General features: G+C 37.2%; 3 long non-coding RNA genes across 3 annotated transcripts; all 3 read right to left on the reverse strand.

The window, feature by feature from the left end:
* Nucleotides 1-2,234: 2,234 nt before the first annotated feature.
* LOC146465191 (uncharacterized) lies at nucleotides 2,235-5,654 on the reverse strand. Its single transcript, XR_014868243.1, has 4 exons — nucleotides 5,609-5,654; nucleotides 4,191-4,223; nucleotides 3,523-3,564; nucleotides 2,235-2,452 (listed from the first exon to the last, which is right to left on the reverse strand). It is a non-coding gene; the product is annotated as an uncharacterized LOC146465191 (long non-coding RNA).
* Nucleotides 5,655-5,919: 265 nt separating this feature from the next.
* On the reverse strand, nucleotides 5,920-10,644 carry LOC146465192 (uncharacterized). Its single transcript, XR_014868336.1, has 10 exons — nucleotides 10,436-10,644; nucleotides 10,302-10,347; nucleotides 9,562-9,609; nucleotides 8,709-8,740; nucleotides 8,547-8,601; nucleotides 7,506-7,534; nucleotides 6,917-6,962; nucleotides 6,320-6,367; nucleotides 6,146-6,199; nucleotides 5,920-5,955 (listed from the first exon to the last, which is right to left on the reverse strand). It is a non-coding gene; the product is annotated as an uncharacterized LOC146465192 (long non-coding RNA).
* A 138-nt stretch (nucleotides 10,645-10,782) lies between these two features.
* On the reverse strand, nucleotides 10,783-14,269 carry LOC146465193 (uncharacterized). Its single transcript, XR_014868271.1, has 5 exons — nucleotides 14,150-14,269; nucleotides 13,584-13,654; nucleotides 12,063-12,124; nucleotides 11,903-11,966; nucleotides 10,783-10,837 (listed from the first exon to the last, which is right to left on the reverse strand). It is a non-coding gene; the product is annotated as an uncharacterized LOC146465193 (long non-coding RNA).
* Nucleotides 14,270-14,851: the final 582 nt, after the last annotated feature.

Here is a 14,851-nt window from a genome sequence, read left to right on the forward strand (position 1 = left end):
AATTTAATATTGTCTTTATGTTACTTTTGTGGTGTATTGTCATTTCCTTTTGTAGTAAACTCTTGAAATAGTGCGTAATAAAAAAATCTGAAATTTGAAAGTAAATGTCCTTCTCTTACTTTCAGGATGTTGTCTCTATTTGATTTTTGAGTTCCAGGAGGATGATTTCCAGGTGGTCGACTAAAACCAATTAAAAAAGACCTCGAAATAAAGCGTTGGGAACAGTGACTAAAATTAAAGTTGCAAATAGAGTACCTTTGGCAGTAACACTTAACCCAGCTCTTCCTAACATACAGCGAATGGAACTCATAAATTCCAATACAGACAGCAATGACCCAAAAAGCTAGAGAAGAACATTAAGTTTCAAGAGGCAATACATTAGAACCTAACGACATAAACAGACCCGATCGGAAACTTTGAAATCTTTTTATTTCTGTTTTTTGACCGCTGTAGCTGTAACGTACCACTGATGTATCATAATTTTATCTTAATCGTTTCTTTCCTTTTTCGCTTAGTTTTTCTAGACTCTGATGAAGGTTAGGTTTGCGTAACTGAAAATTGGGTGTCATAATTCATCAAATATTTTCGCTCGCGCGCAATTGGTCTAAACGCCTCACGTGACCGAATATACCCCTGCTAAAACTGGAGAATATCCGATGAGATTCCCCAAGTGATATTCGCCAATTTCAAACAACTTCAAGCCGCGTCTTGTTTACAATTAAAATTAATGTCAAGATGGGGTAACGGTTTGCTTTTGTGACAGAAGGAGAGATAAACCTGCTGGTCGATAAACCAGTATCAGAAAACAACATACGCCCTAAACGGTTTTGACGGTAAAAATTATATGCGCGGGCTATGTGTCATTATTAAAAACTGCATCATTGTATAATGCAATTCCAGGGATTTGATTGGCTTAGCAGCCATGGTATATGACCCATTATACCATGCCCGAGGAATAGCGGCCACTAAATTGTCTTCTGGTGGTTTTCCGAAAGCGAAATCAACAAGATCTAGCAATATTTCTTTATTGTTTTTAATAAAGCAGTTATTCCACTTGCGCTTGTTGGATATGAGATGATTATAGCCAACGAGGCGCTACGCGCCTCGTTGGCTATCTATCATCTCATATCCAACACGCGCTCGTGGAATAATTGTTAATTATCGCTGAAATTTATATCCCCGGGCTATGTGTCATTATCACTGAAATTTATATGCGAGGATAATAACGACAATAGCCTCCATTTGGCTTTAAAAATATGCTCAGATATTTGTCCTTGGACGTTATCTGCTCTTCGAAGCTCACAGTTTGCTGATCCTGATCTTCGCAAAAAGAACCAGCTAAAAAATTTCGCCTGTTTGTAGAAGTGGTCATTGCTAAGTTTATAAAGTCATAAAAAGTAAATCTTTTTTTCGCCGTGGTCAATCCATGTCGGGTAACGTGGTTCGTTTGTCTCGGACAGTGAGAAAGCCGCACAAGAACAAAGCGAATTTAACTGTACCGAAGCCTACGAGTAGTTCTTTTTTTCCTCTGAGGAGAGTAAAACCAGTGAAACACGCGTGCAACCGCGAAATTTTGCCTCCTACGTTTATCTTCCCTTTTTCCCGCGCGTCGTGTCTCCTCGCTGGTGTCAATTTTCGCGAACACTCGCGTGTTTTGTTCGCTTTACTTTCCCTCCCCCCCCCCAAAAAAAAAAAAAGATAAGGACTACTCGTAATCTGAACGCACCGTGTGCAAATTATACGTATTACAAACTTACACACAGCAATGAACTATGTTCAACGCAAAGAGAGCAAGCGGCAAAATACGGTCGCCAAGTATACCAAAAGGCCCCTGTGGTTTTCCTCCTATTTATTGTTTCGTTGGTGACATTTTTGAATCGTGCTTTTTGGCAGGAAAGTTAACTGACTCCTTTGATTTTGGCACCCGAAATAAAAAAAAATGTTTAAAGGCAAAATAAAGCTGTTTAGTTGCTTCCCTAGCCGATCTTTTTTTAGGGGAATGGGGCGGACGTACACAGGCCAAAAAGCGGTTAGATAGAAAGAGTCGACTAAGCTTTATTTTGCCTTTGAAGGGAACACGTGGTGTTGAAAACTGGTAAGGACTTGCGTAGACACTGACGTCTGTTATACTACCGTTTAAAACAAAAATGAAAATTGACTTTACAAAATAATTTTCACATACAGAAAAAGAAAGATCGCATTTATTCAACGAACATCTCTTAGTAATAAAACTCAAATGTGAACTCCTCTTTTGGAACAACCACGCGTGTATGAAAAGAAAAATGTTTACAAAATGAAACCTTTTTTTTTTAGTTTTGTCCATGTAAGAATTCGTAGAATCTATTTACAAAGATTTAACTGAATTGTGAAAAAAGTTGTTTCATCGGCGCCTGAACAGCCGACGGAAAAGTTTTCTGAAGACCCCAGGCTTCTTCTTCTTTGCTTCAGCGCTCTAAAAGAAAAAACGTAAACTGAGATGTCGTTTTTATACTAGAGGACGCATTATTCGTGCGTCTGTTACGTTATACGTACGTCATGTTACGTACGTTCATTAAAGACGGGTACAAAAAGCATTATGCGTTTGGACGATTACCAGTCGTTTCGTACCCATGGACGATTCGTACTCAGATGATTCGTACCCAACTCGGACGATTCGTACCCAGCCAATTTAGTCCTTTCGTACACATCCCTATTATCATGTTGTTTTGTATCAAACAGTGCACCTGACAGTACATCGATCAGTGGATCAAGGGTAACTTGCTTGACTTCATTCTTAAAATCTTTTATTCTAAAATAACCAAAAGGCTTATCTTCTGATCTTCTTCTTTCGATGTTTTATAACATGTCGAACACAAACAATCGACTAGCCGATACAGGAAGAATTTGTGTAGCATGTGTTGCGCGTGCTAAAAGACGATTTTCATTGTCAAAATGCGCTAATCAATCATAGCGGACAAACACCTTACATCAGTCAAGAGTAACTTCGCTTGATCTTGGCACGACTTTATTCTCAAAATGCTTTTTTCTTAGGTACGAATCAACCAGAGGCTTGGGTACGAACCAACCGAGATTGGGTACAAATCGTCTAAATTTGATTACGAATTGTCTGAGTACGAAACGTCCGTAGGTACGAAACGACAGGATACCGTCTGGACGAACTATTTTCCGTTATGCGTCGTTCAAGACGAACAACGGAAGATAGTTCGTCTAGACGCACAATGCGTCTTGTGCCTGTCTTTATACTAGAGACGCATAACCACACGAACAACAAACGTTTGCGCAACTTCGTCCAGACGGATAAGCTCGGATAATGTGTATCAAGTATAAAAACGGCCAATGAGGTGAGTGGACGAGATCAATCAAAATTGAGCAGTGAGCAACACTCGAATGTGGCTTGTGACTCCCCTTACATTTGCATTTTCTTTCGTGTTCTTGTCATCCCCTTGTGCAATTTTAACAGAACAAAGACACGAAAACCTTTTTTATTCAAAAATCAAAACAGTTTTCAATGATTGTGCTTACTCGGGGCTGGAGGAGTGCAATTTTATCACGCACGGCATCAATCTCGCGGTAGACAAAAAACGGAATTATGAGGAGGAACTATCAAAAAATATTTCACAAGTGACAGGAAACATTGTGAGGTTATTTAAAGCTTAATTTCATGGAGGCGGAAGGAAGCACTTTTTAAAAAAAAACAACTCACGCTACAACATTAAACCTGTCGAGACATATTTCATCGCCATTTAGTGTCCCACAGGCTTACAACCCTGTCTTTGCGTGGTAAACTGTGCTTTTAAATGGCTGTGTTGGCTTTTTTTCTCAAACACATTAAAATGAAATAAAATTCCTGAATGGCTACTTCAAGTTAGGACAGCCTTAAACTCACTTAAAACATTTGTAAACAAAAACCACTACCTCCCCACGCCCCCCCCCCCCCCCACCTCCACCCCACCCAACCCCGGAAAGTCAGAAAACATTAAAGCTATTTGGGCGTTAGTGGACAATGGGAAGTCAATACGTACTTTGCATTATCATTTATTTTGATGTTAGCCTAATATTAAGCAAACATCAAGATGATGATCAAGCAAAGAAGCACAAACATACCCGTTTTATTTGCATACATTTACTGTCGGCTAACTAACCATGACAATAAATTAAATATTATAGATTTCTCTCCTCAAAGTCAATACTTACTTCTCCTTCTCGTTTAATTTAATTTTGGCCTGAAAGAAATGGATCAAAGGTTAATTGATGCTTAATTAAGGGCTTTCATGGTGTTACAATAACTAAAGATCTCTCATGGGGTAATCATATTGGTATTACTGTGAACAAAGCGAACAAAGTCTTAGGTTCCATTAAACGCTCGGTAGGTACCGCCGATACTAATGTCTTCTCTATGTTGTACAAATCCCTTGTTCGGCCAATATTGGAATACGCGGTACCTGTCTGGTGTCCTTACCTTGTTAAGGACATCCATGCCCTCGAGAATGTACAGCGAAGAGCATCAAGACTTGCTTTAAACCAACGCAAAGGACAAATGTCCTATGAAGACCGATGCAAATTACTAAAATGGCCTACTCTTTCCGACCGTAGAACTTATTTATCTTTAATTGAATGTTATAAGATAGTTTTTGGATTTTATCATTTAAAATTTCAAGACTTTTATGATTTCGCCACAACTCGGTCTACAAGGGCAAATCATCAATACAAGCTCTATGTGAAACCAGCACGACTTAACTGTTATAAACATTCTTTTTTCGTTAGAACTGTGAAACTCTGGAATGAACTACCTGGCGATATAGTGGAAGCTGATAGCTTTAAGCATTTTAAATCTAAGCTCAAAATGTATTTGAATATTTGACTCTAAAGATCTCGATTTATGTATACTTATTTTTGTTTTTCTTTTATTTGAGGGAGTTTTCGCATAGGGCTAACCTCCAAACTTCCTTTTCTAGAAGTACTTTTCTTCTTAGTTTTATCTGTATATATAGTCTGCTTCTGGAATAAATAAAGTATGTATGTATGTATGTATGTATGTATGTATGTATGTATGTATGTATGTATGTATGTATGTATGTATGTATGTATGTATGTATGTATGTATGTATGTATGTATGTATGTATGACACAAATGGAAAACTACCAATTTGTTGACGCTTTTAACCGGCATATATGAATTTGATAAAGTTTAGTAAAGATGTAAGACGATCTTGAGAAAACAGAACATTTCGCGCGATATTTACTAAGTGGAAGCCTCAGACAAATTCAATTTGTCGACAGGGTACATCCAACGGGAATATTGAATACTAGTGTAAGCTACTACAATATACAACATACTTGTGTCATTGGCTTTACGAAAATGCTAGGTGGACTTGTATCGCAGTTTGAACGACATACTTACCCCATCCGAAAGCAAATGAACTCGTTTTTTCAATGTTGCGAAATTGTTAAATGACCTTTTTTGCCGAGAAAACTGCAGATTTTCTTTTCAACTTAATCCAAATTTCTAACGCCGGAAAACCTATCCGAACACATATCCACTGAAATGAACTGTTGGGTGGCCCTGGGACGAGGAAGGAATTTAAATTATATACTAATAAATCTTTACCTCGAGACGCCAGATCGCAAATTTGCGGTCGATGGCAGCATTTCGGCGGAAATTTAATCAAATGAAATTGTTAATAAATGTTAAAACCTACAGTTTCTTGAAAAAAAAAAAGTTAACAAGAAAAAGATCTAAAAACGTATTTCATTGAAAAAAGAAAAGTACTTTTGAACACGTTTCCTAACATTAAATTTCGCCTGGGTTTGTATTTTATGTAGACAACAAACCGGCCAGGGTAAAACTCAGTTTTCAAAGCACTTCTCCGACTTTTTAAAAGCCACGGAATTAAAATAATACATATCATTCGTGCCTCCTTACCTTACAACTTCGGCCTTCTTTTTTTGCAATTCCTACAAGAAATCAAAACAATTTAATTTTGAATAGAAATCCATTTTCAAACGTTACGTTAAAAAATTGAAACGCTTTTCCAAATGGAAATTAAAGCGCCCATGGTTTGCAGGCAGAACTCTGATCCATCATTAGTAGCCTTATGTTTGGCTTATTACATGATTCACTTTCTTTGTTGTTTTTAAAACTAACCAGCACTCTTCTCTCAAACATCTCCACGGCCCTGAACATTTCCATGCATTTTTTCTTTTAATAGAACGAAGAAAATGGAGTATCTCATTACAACAACATCCCAAATTCTTCCACAAGGTTTTACTATGAAATAAGTGAATTCAATTAAAATAAATAAGCAGAGTTAAAACAAACCTGGATATCTTCTTTTGTCCTGTTGATTGTCTCTTGTTTAGCTTTATTCTGTAGAACAGGACGGAAATTCTTGCTATAATAACAAATTTTCCGTTTTTCGTTTGGACACCAAAGTTAATGGTGTTTAATAGCATTCCTCAAGCCAAAAGCAATAAAATCAGCAAAGATCGTATCATGAAAATTGGCGCAATTTTGATAACAAATGCCTTTGTGTACGGATCCCAAAGTGACCTAATATGGCAACACCTTGAAACTGCACGCGCGACTTTCGAAATTTCCGATTTGCATACGAGCGGGAACTTTAAAAGATCGGAAAAAGACATGAAAAGATTTACGGAAATCGTACTTATTTCAAGAATAAGGTTTGCTATACATAAAAATAGCGATCGCGAACGATAATTGTCTGTATATTGCATTAAATTGATTTTTACAAGAAAACAGCTCTTAAATTGTAGGCGTATTCCAGCTCCAACTCACAATGTCACAGACAATTAACAGATGACATACACTGCCAAGCTTTTATGTGTATTGAAACTAAATCATTTTTCATAATTATGATATACACTGTCAGGCTTTTGAATTATATGCTTTACTTACCATTTCACGCACCGAATTTAATTCTCTGATGGAAGACTCCAGCTCTCTAGAAATACGATATCACGATGTGAGTCAATGTTAACTACAAACACATTTTGTCGTCGGAGCATAGCTAGGTAAAGTTGGGCTAATATCTTAAGTGGCCCACACGGCTGGAGCTTGGAAGCAACTAGGAGTATTATTACTCCCGCCTGGATGAGATGCATATCACCCCAGGGTGACCCCCAACAGTATGTCGCCGGTACCCATTTATACACCTGGGTGAAGAGAGGCAATGTGGAGTAAAAACCCTTGCTTTAAATCACCAAGCCTTCAATCTTCGAACGAAAATTTGATGGAAAGGCTGGCGCGCTAATTTCTACATTTCCGCACCTCCACCAGAGTATAGCATTTAGGTGCTTGTTTGTATATTAAAATGGATAAAATATCTTAAAGTGTTCCTTGTCAGCCCGAAAAAAATTATAAACCTTGCGCCTGGGATCACAATTCTCGACCATTATTTGTGAGTTACATTGTAAATGCTTCGGGTTGGCTCTGGGGTAAATAAAGTTCGTTGTTCTTGTCGTCGTCTGATTTGATGAATACTCACTCCTTTCTATCCTCGTGCAGCTCGTTAAGCTGGAATATTAAAAAAACACACAAAGCATAAAGTTGTTGAGTCGCTCCTCAATAATTTGTTTTGCTTGCGCTGTGTTTCTCAAGTTCAGAAAAAGCTCTGGTTGATACAATCACGCGGTGCAAATTTTGCAATACAAGCGTACAAAACATATTTTTGAACTTTTCAAAATGTTGTATCTGAAAATTTTGATCACAGTCCCTTAATAAAACATGGGATTCACCGAGCTCGTGTTGAGGCATAACCACTAAAACCTTAAATAAGGGATGTTTTTAGTAGGCCACACTGTTGCTATGGTAGTATGCTTTGTCAAGAAAGCGGCTATAACTTGTTCACCAATCATTAGGCATTTGTTTGCATACTATTATTGTGGTATTAACTGATAAAGGGTGGTAGTACTGATCCATTAAAGTATAATTGATGGAAAGTAGGGGAAACTATTACAAGCCATTGTGACTCAGTTAAGATGTCTCTTCCCCCAAAAAAGTTAATTATTTCTTCTTCAAACGTACAAAAAAATGATAAAATTAACAATATGTTACCTTCTGCAACTTTGTCTTTGAAATAACAAGCACTAAAGCAGAAAACGAAACTCCTAAAACAATTTCGTTTTCCGCTTTAGTGCTTGTTATTTCACTGTGAAATGATGAAATTGATTTTTAAATTCTACTGCTTGAACAGAGATAAAATCAAAAGTGATTGAAAGTGTTAAAAACGCAAATCATTAGATTAGGGATGTTTTTAGTAGGTCACACTGTTGCTATGGCAGCCCGTTTTGTCAAGAAAGCGGCCATGACTTGTTCACCAATCATTAGGCATTTAATTGTATACTATTATTGTGGTATTAACTGCTAAAGGGTGGTAGTACTGATTCATTAAACTATAAGTGATGGAAAGTAGGGGAAACTATTACAAGCCATTGTGAGTCAGTAAGGATGTCTCTTCCGCAAAAAAAGTTAATTATTCCTTCTTCAAACGTACAAAAAAAAAATGATAAAATGAACAATAAGTTACCTTTTGCAACTTTGTCTTTAGAGTTACGGTTTCTGCTTTAGCGTTTGTTATTTCACTGTGAAATGATTAAATTGATTTTTAAATTCTAATGTTTGAACAGAGATAAAATCAAAAGTCGCTCCTAAGTGATTGAAACTATTAAAAAGGCAAATCATTAGTTACCTCTTGTATTCGTCGATGAGTGCAGTTTGCATCTGTACAAATAGCAAAGAAGGAAAGTAACAAACCCATGAAAGAATAAATAAATTAGTTAATCAAGCAAGGAAGGAAAACAACTGATTGGCTGACTGGCTTAGTGAGAGACAGAAAAAATGACAGACTGACAGTCTGACAGACTGACTAGCTGTTTGATTGATTGATTGATTGATTGATTGATTGATTGATTGATTGATTGATTGATTGATTGATTACAGCAGACTTATTGGTTCGGGTAGATAGAGCGATTAATTTATATGGAAAATGTGGAAAATGTGTTGCTCCGTCCGTGGGCGAGAGGAAACGAATCTTAGGTGTTATCAAGTGAGTTGATAATGTAATTTGGCCGTCGTAAGGGCGAGAGCTGGCGTTTCGCCGAGCGTTAGCCCTGAGACAGGGCGAATCAAGGAATTGAGGATTTTATGTTGTTTAGATACAGTGAGCAGCTGAGCTACCTTGTTACCGGCACTTTACAATGCGTTATGCAACTTGGCACAAAGGCAAAGGGATTTGCCAGTTGACTCGCACCAAACATCACACTGAGATTTAAGACTTGCAACTGCCTGAAATAAAATACATCCATTTGTACCAATTTCAACGACAAGAGCATTTTGCAGAGCGTAAAGGCCCCATCTACAGCCTCCCTTGTTAGATGAGTCTCTTCGCATGGGTCAGTCTGTTCCAATCTGAAGTAAACCTTACGTGGCTTGCTACACGAACTTTCCTCCAGTAAAACAATACTCTGCCTCAACGATGGTCAGTTGTCTATTATAAATGTTTGTTTAAACCTTTAAACTAGACGCGTTAAATCAATTCAAACCTTTATGTTTCCTTTGACTCTTTCTTCTGCATCTGCAAATTGTTGTGTCTGTTTAAGGAATAGAATAAATATTTATTGGAATAAATAATTTGAAAGTGCGTCACTCAGGTTACATTTGAGCGCATCTGACAGTAAATCGTTTACTATCAGATGCCGAAGAAAACGTTAAAGAAAACATAAAAAGCAAACCTTTATGTTTGCTTTAACGTTTTCTTCGGCATCTGCATGTTGTTGTGTCTGTTTAAAGAAGATAATAAATATTTATCGAATAATTTGCAAGTGCTTTACTCAGGTTACATTTGAGCGCATCTGATAGTAAATCATTTAATATGGTATGTACCGCTAGGAAAATTTCCCATCTTTTTTTTAACCAGAGCTTTGTCTAATTTACAGTAGAAATTAAGAGAAACGAGAGCACTTCTGTTAAATTTTAAATGGAAAATATAAAAATGGTTTCAGCTTTGCTGCGGACCTGTTTATTTGCACGCGCTGCGGACCTGTTTGTTTGCGGACACCAACTCACTCACTCTATGCCTGATGACATAGTGGGTAGAGCACTATACAGTCCACTACACAAAAATCAGTCACAGACCAATGGCTTGTAAAAAAAAAACAGTAGCTCTGACACTCTCTTCAAATTCAGTGGCTGACTTCCAGATTGTTCCGACAAAGTCAAATCACAGCACAAATAAATAACCGTGAACGCTTTGATTAACTGTGATTAACAAGGTCGCACTTACCTCAAGTTCGACTTCTTCCAGTACCCTTCTTAACTCCTGGAGTTTTCTGAAAATACACAAAATCACGATAAACACGCAGCAAGAAAAAATGTTTTCCTCAAATTTATCACTGTATCTTTATTAATATCAATTACCTTTCCTCTTCTGCGTTGTTACTGGCAGTTGCCTGCGATTAAATAAAAAAATACTTTAAACATGTTTTTTGTGTGTGGGTGTGGGCGTAAAGTATTATTCAGAGACCTCCAAATATTAAATGCATTGCCGATATAATTCCATCACGGAATAACGATTCTTAATCTTAACAAAAAGAAATAACACTAAACAAAAGTCAGAACAGTAAAAAAAATTTTCACCTCCTCCCTTGCAGCTTTTCTTTTTTCAATTTCACTAAAAACAAATACAATTGAATATTTAGTAAAACAAGTTATCTATATGCACACAGCTTTAAATATGGACTTTATTTACTTATCATTACCAGAAACGTCATTTTACCTCTCCAAACCGTCATTTTCTGTCTCTAACCGCTTCATTTCGTTCTGTTCAAAATAAAGATCAAACTTATGTTTCACTCACTAAAGTTTGCTTCACGTACTAAATTAACTGATCAGTTATTTGTTAGTAAAATTATCACCACAACTAAAAACACCCGGATGAGGAAGTGTTGATCCCGCTTTCTCCTCACAAGATCAATTTAAGAGGAGACACAAATAATCATACCTTTGATAGAAAGCAGATTACAAAGATCACCATTTATTGTTAAACTCTGAATTGAATTATTCAGGGACTATGAAAGCTACTTAAAGGGCCCTAGTCAGCCACACCTTTGTATTTGTTTATATGCCGAGAGTTTGGCTATTATATTATATTCGGAGCATGTCGAAATGAACGAAATCACTGTGAAACTACTAAGGATAATGAAACATATTTTCAGAAACACATAATAAGATTTCGCTTCACCATGCAATACCAATAATTTCGATGGCATCGAAAATGGCGGGGGCTGACTAGGGTCCTTTAACGCCGTTACGCGTAAATATTTCGAACGGAGAATTATGTACAGCTACGGTCATCCTGGATCATTCAGTCCCGCTATCATAACGAACAAAGAAGCACATATGATTTACGGAAACATGAACAACGAAACTGAGTCTTCGCAAGCTGCTGGCTTCCACAAGAAAACAAGTCGAAATTTTCTGCTTCATCAGTCTGTTATGTTGGTCAAATGTAAGGGACAGACTGAAACATTGACTCCTTACTTTAAAAGAAAAGAAAACATTTTGAGTGATACAATTAAAAATTTACATCAGTGATGACAGTTTTTGACGCATTTCTGGCCATTTCAGAAGACTTAAGATTTAAATTTTTTTCTGGGAGAGCAGGACCCCGGACCCCCAAGTTGTCTCACGCTAACGCGTTCCCTTATCACCCCCCCCCCAACCCCCCCTCCCTTCCCCGCCAACTCGAAAACCCGTTCCGCGGGCCATTGTATTTTGTGCTCAAAATGTGAGTTGACCTCTGAAAAGCTGTCTGTTTGCCAAAATCATTTCCTTCCTATACGACTGAAAAAAGAAAATTCGCCCAAAATGAATTGGGTTTCATACCTGAAGCTTCTCCATTTCTTTTCTGTGATCTTTTTCCAACTCTTCCACTTTCTTCTTCTGTTCACTGTGTAAGTAAACAAAACAATTGAAAGTTAACGATGGAGCATATGTGGTGTACACTGATTGTCTTCGTCAGGTGTATAAAAACTATTTTTCTTACTTTCCCAAATCTTTAATGTTTTTGATTTGGCTTTCTTTCCCTTTTATGGAGGTTCTCAGCTCCTATAAGAAATAAATAAAATGTTTTTCGTTCTCAGAAGAGACGTATCTTATAGGTGTATTTATTTACTCGCACAATTAAACCTTAGTATCCTCCATCGAATAAACAGAAAACTGTTCAGAACACTAAAACGTCCAAATTTTCAATTTTTTACAAGCCTTCTGTATTCCTTTACTCAGAACCTTTTCCGTTCTTCTGCGAAAGCAGTCAATTTTTTATTATTATTATTATTATTATTATTATTATTATTATTATTTTTTTTTTTTAACTTTTTTTACTTATGAGATACATATGTATAAAAAGATACTGAAGCACTCACTCTTGTAGCACAAGCGCCCTCCTCAAATAAACGCCTCGGGGTGTTATGAAACAGAAATCCACCTACGCTAGCGGCTAACAGATAAGAGACTCGTGAACCGAAATTGGAACTAATTCGTGAGGGAAGAGGTTGACTGCCTCGGAGAAAGAAATATTCTAAATTAAACCAGTTAATGAATTGAAAGTTGAAAATTACAAGATTGAAATATTAAGACGTCTCTTTTTTTTTTTTAGAGGGAGAGGGACGGATGGGGGCATAAATTGGTACAATATTTGCTCTGATTGTTTTTTTTTTTCGTCTTGCCTGAATTGCTGGGGAAAGTTACTTTGGAACATTAGTATTCTCTTCATGGTCGTAAATTCAACTAATTGTCAATTGCAATACAACTGACATTGATCAGAGAACCATCAAGAAATATCTTTCTATATTGAAAACAGGTTGAAACCGTTTTGCTTTTTCTTTTATAGGGACGGACTTTTTACATCTGTGATACTGGGAAATGTTCCCTGTAGTTGGAAAAGACCTTAATATAATATGTCCTTTAAAGCGTGAGGTCGACGTAAAAACTAAACGCTCGCTTTTTCTGGATTATTTCAGATAGTTTGTATTCACTTGTACTTGTGAAGCGTTCAGCTTCTTGGTCGATTCTATTTCATATTTCTTTTTCCATGGGCGAGCGTCTAAATTTAAAGTCATTGCTGTAACTTACCGCTTCCGTGATTTTTTTACCTGAAGGCGTTTGAGTGCATCAGCACTCAATTGGATGAGTTCATTTCATTGTTTATAAACAATCATCTTAACTTTCAAACACAGATCTCGCGTCCGGTGTGGAAGAGGGTTCGAGTCGCGTTCAAGCCTGAATTTTTTTTTAGGCTTTGTTTCTTTCTTTTTTTACATTTATTAATAACCTGACCGAATTACTTATAGAATGGAGATACCGAGATAGGCGCGGCACACCGATACTTTCAACTGTTGATTTAATATGTTTTCCTAGCTGATTTTATCATTTGTTGTATCTAAACCATAAGGTGAGATGTTGAACAATAATTTCGACTATAACTGAAAGTGATGGCATATCAAAGCAAACATGTCTGTCAAAAAAATGAAGATGTTGCCAACAAAATAAAATGTAAGAGCCTTACCATGTTTTGCCTCTCAATTTCCTGTAGTTTCCTTTGGAGATCCTTTCGAGCAGTGAAGGTTGACTTCCGACCTAAGACAGACAATTTGCTTAGAAACCACAACATTTCGTAGGTACGTGTTTTGGGTCAAAATCGTGGTTAAATTGCTTTAAAATGCAAGCAACATTACATTATCGTCATTGTTTTAGGGAAAAAACGAACTGTCAAAAATGGCGTGACTGTTGCTATGGCGTGTGTTGTCTGACGTGCGTCGCCATGACTTTGAGCTCGTGCCACAGGAGATGATACGTTGTTTACAGCTATTTTGTTTCGTTGCGTTTTGTTTATTTTGCTTTTTTATTTACAAGAAGGACAACTAAATGTATTTGACTCTTTTTTCAGTGAGTGGGTCATGCTGTTATTTGTCTTCTTAACTACCCCTTTCTTTTCTATTAATAGTTTGGTTGACACTTCCAGTTCTTGAACTGTGCGCAAGCTGTAAATTTTTATGGAAACTAATTCTTAGCCCTAAACTGCGAAAAACATTTCGTCTCACAGCTCTCTACGATGTTAACTTGCAAATTTACCTTTCTGGTCGGGTTCCATTTTTAAATCAAGCTCTTCACTTTGTAGTATTCCGTATAATAAATTACTCAGCAAAAGCACACGCCGTCAGCTAGACTTACAAACTGTGGATAAAATTTGCTTTATGACGTAACACCAATGTCAATTGGAATCTTGCGCGCGCAGAAAATCTCATTCGTCCAAACGTTTGGAGAAATTATTTTCTAATTAAGCTAATGAACAAGGGCGAAGGAAGCAAGTGTCATCATTGTACGCTTGTAGTAGTCTTTTGTTTCCCTCATAGTAAACCGACTGTAAAACGCGAGCGCGTGCTTCATTTTCCCTCGGCCTTCACACCCGCGCGTCGCTTTTTCCTGTCGTAGTGAGATGCGCGAGGCTCGCGCATCCACGAGGTCGTTCGTTCGACAGAAAGACAGTTTCCATAGTCACATAACATATTCTCATGGAGTGTTAGGTCAAATAAGGGCTCAACTGAAGCAACTCAAGGTCACAAGTGAATGACAAACCCAACGAGCTTTTGAAACAACTTATTACGCAGGTCTCCCACGGAATCCTTGTCAGGTAAAAGCGTTTATCACGTTAGAAGGGTTTGAATGGGAATATCATGAACGATTCAGGACAAAAAAAAACTTCAATTAAAGTGAGCTATCTTGCCTTCACGGTTCGCATACCTTTTGTATATCTGGTGTACTCGCTCCCTCTCT

This window comes from Pavona decussata, unplaced genomic scaffold (assembly GCF_977016875.1).
Source record: "Pavona decussata unplaced genomic scaffold, jaPavDecu1.1 SCAFFOLD_156, whole genome shotgun sequence".
Classification (NCBI taxonomy): domain Eukaryota; kingdom Metazoa; phylum Cnidaria; class Anthozoa; order Scleractinia; family Agariciidae; genus Pavona; species Pavona decussata.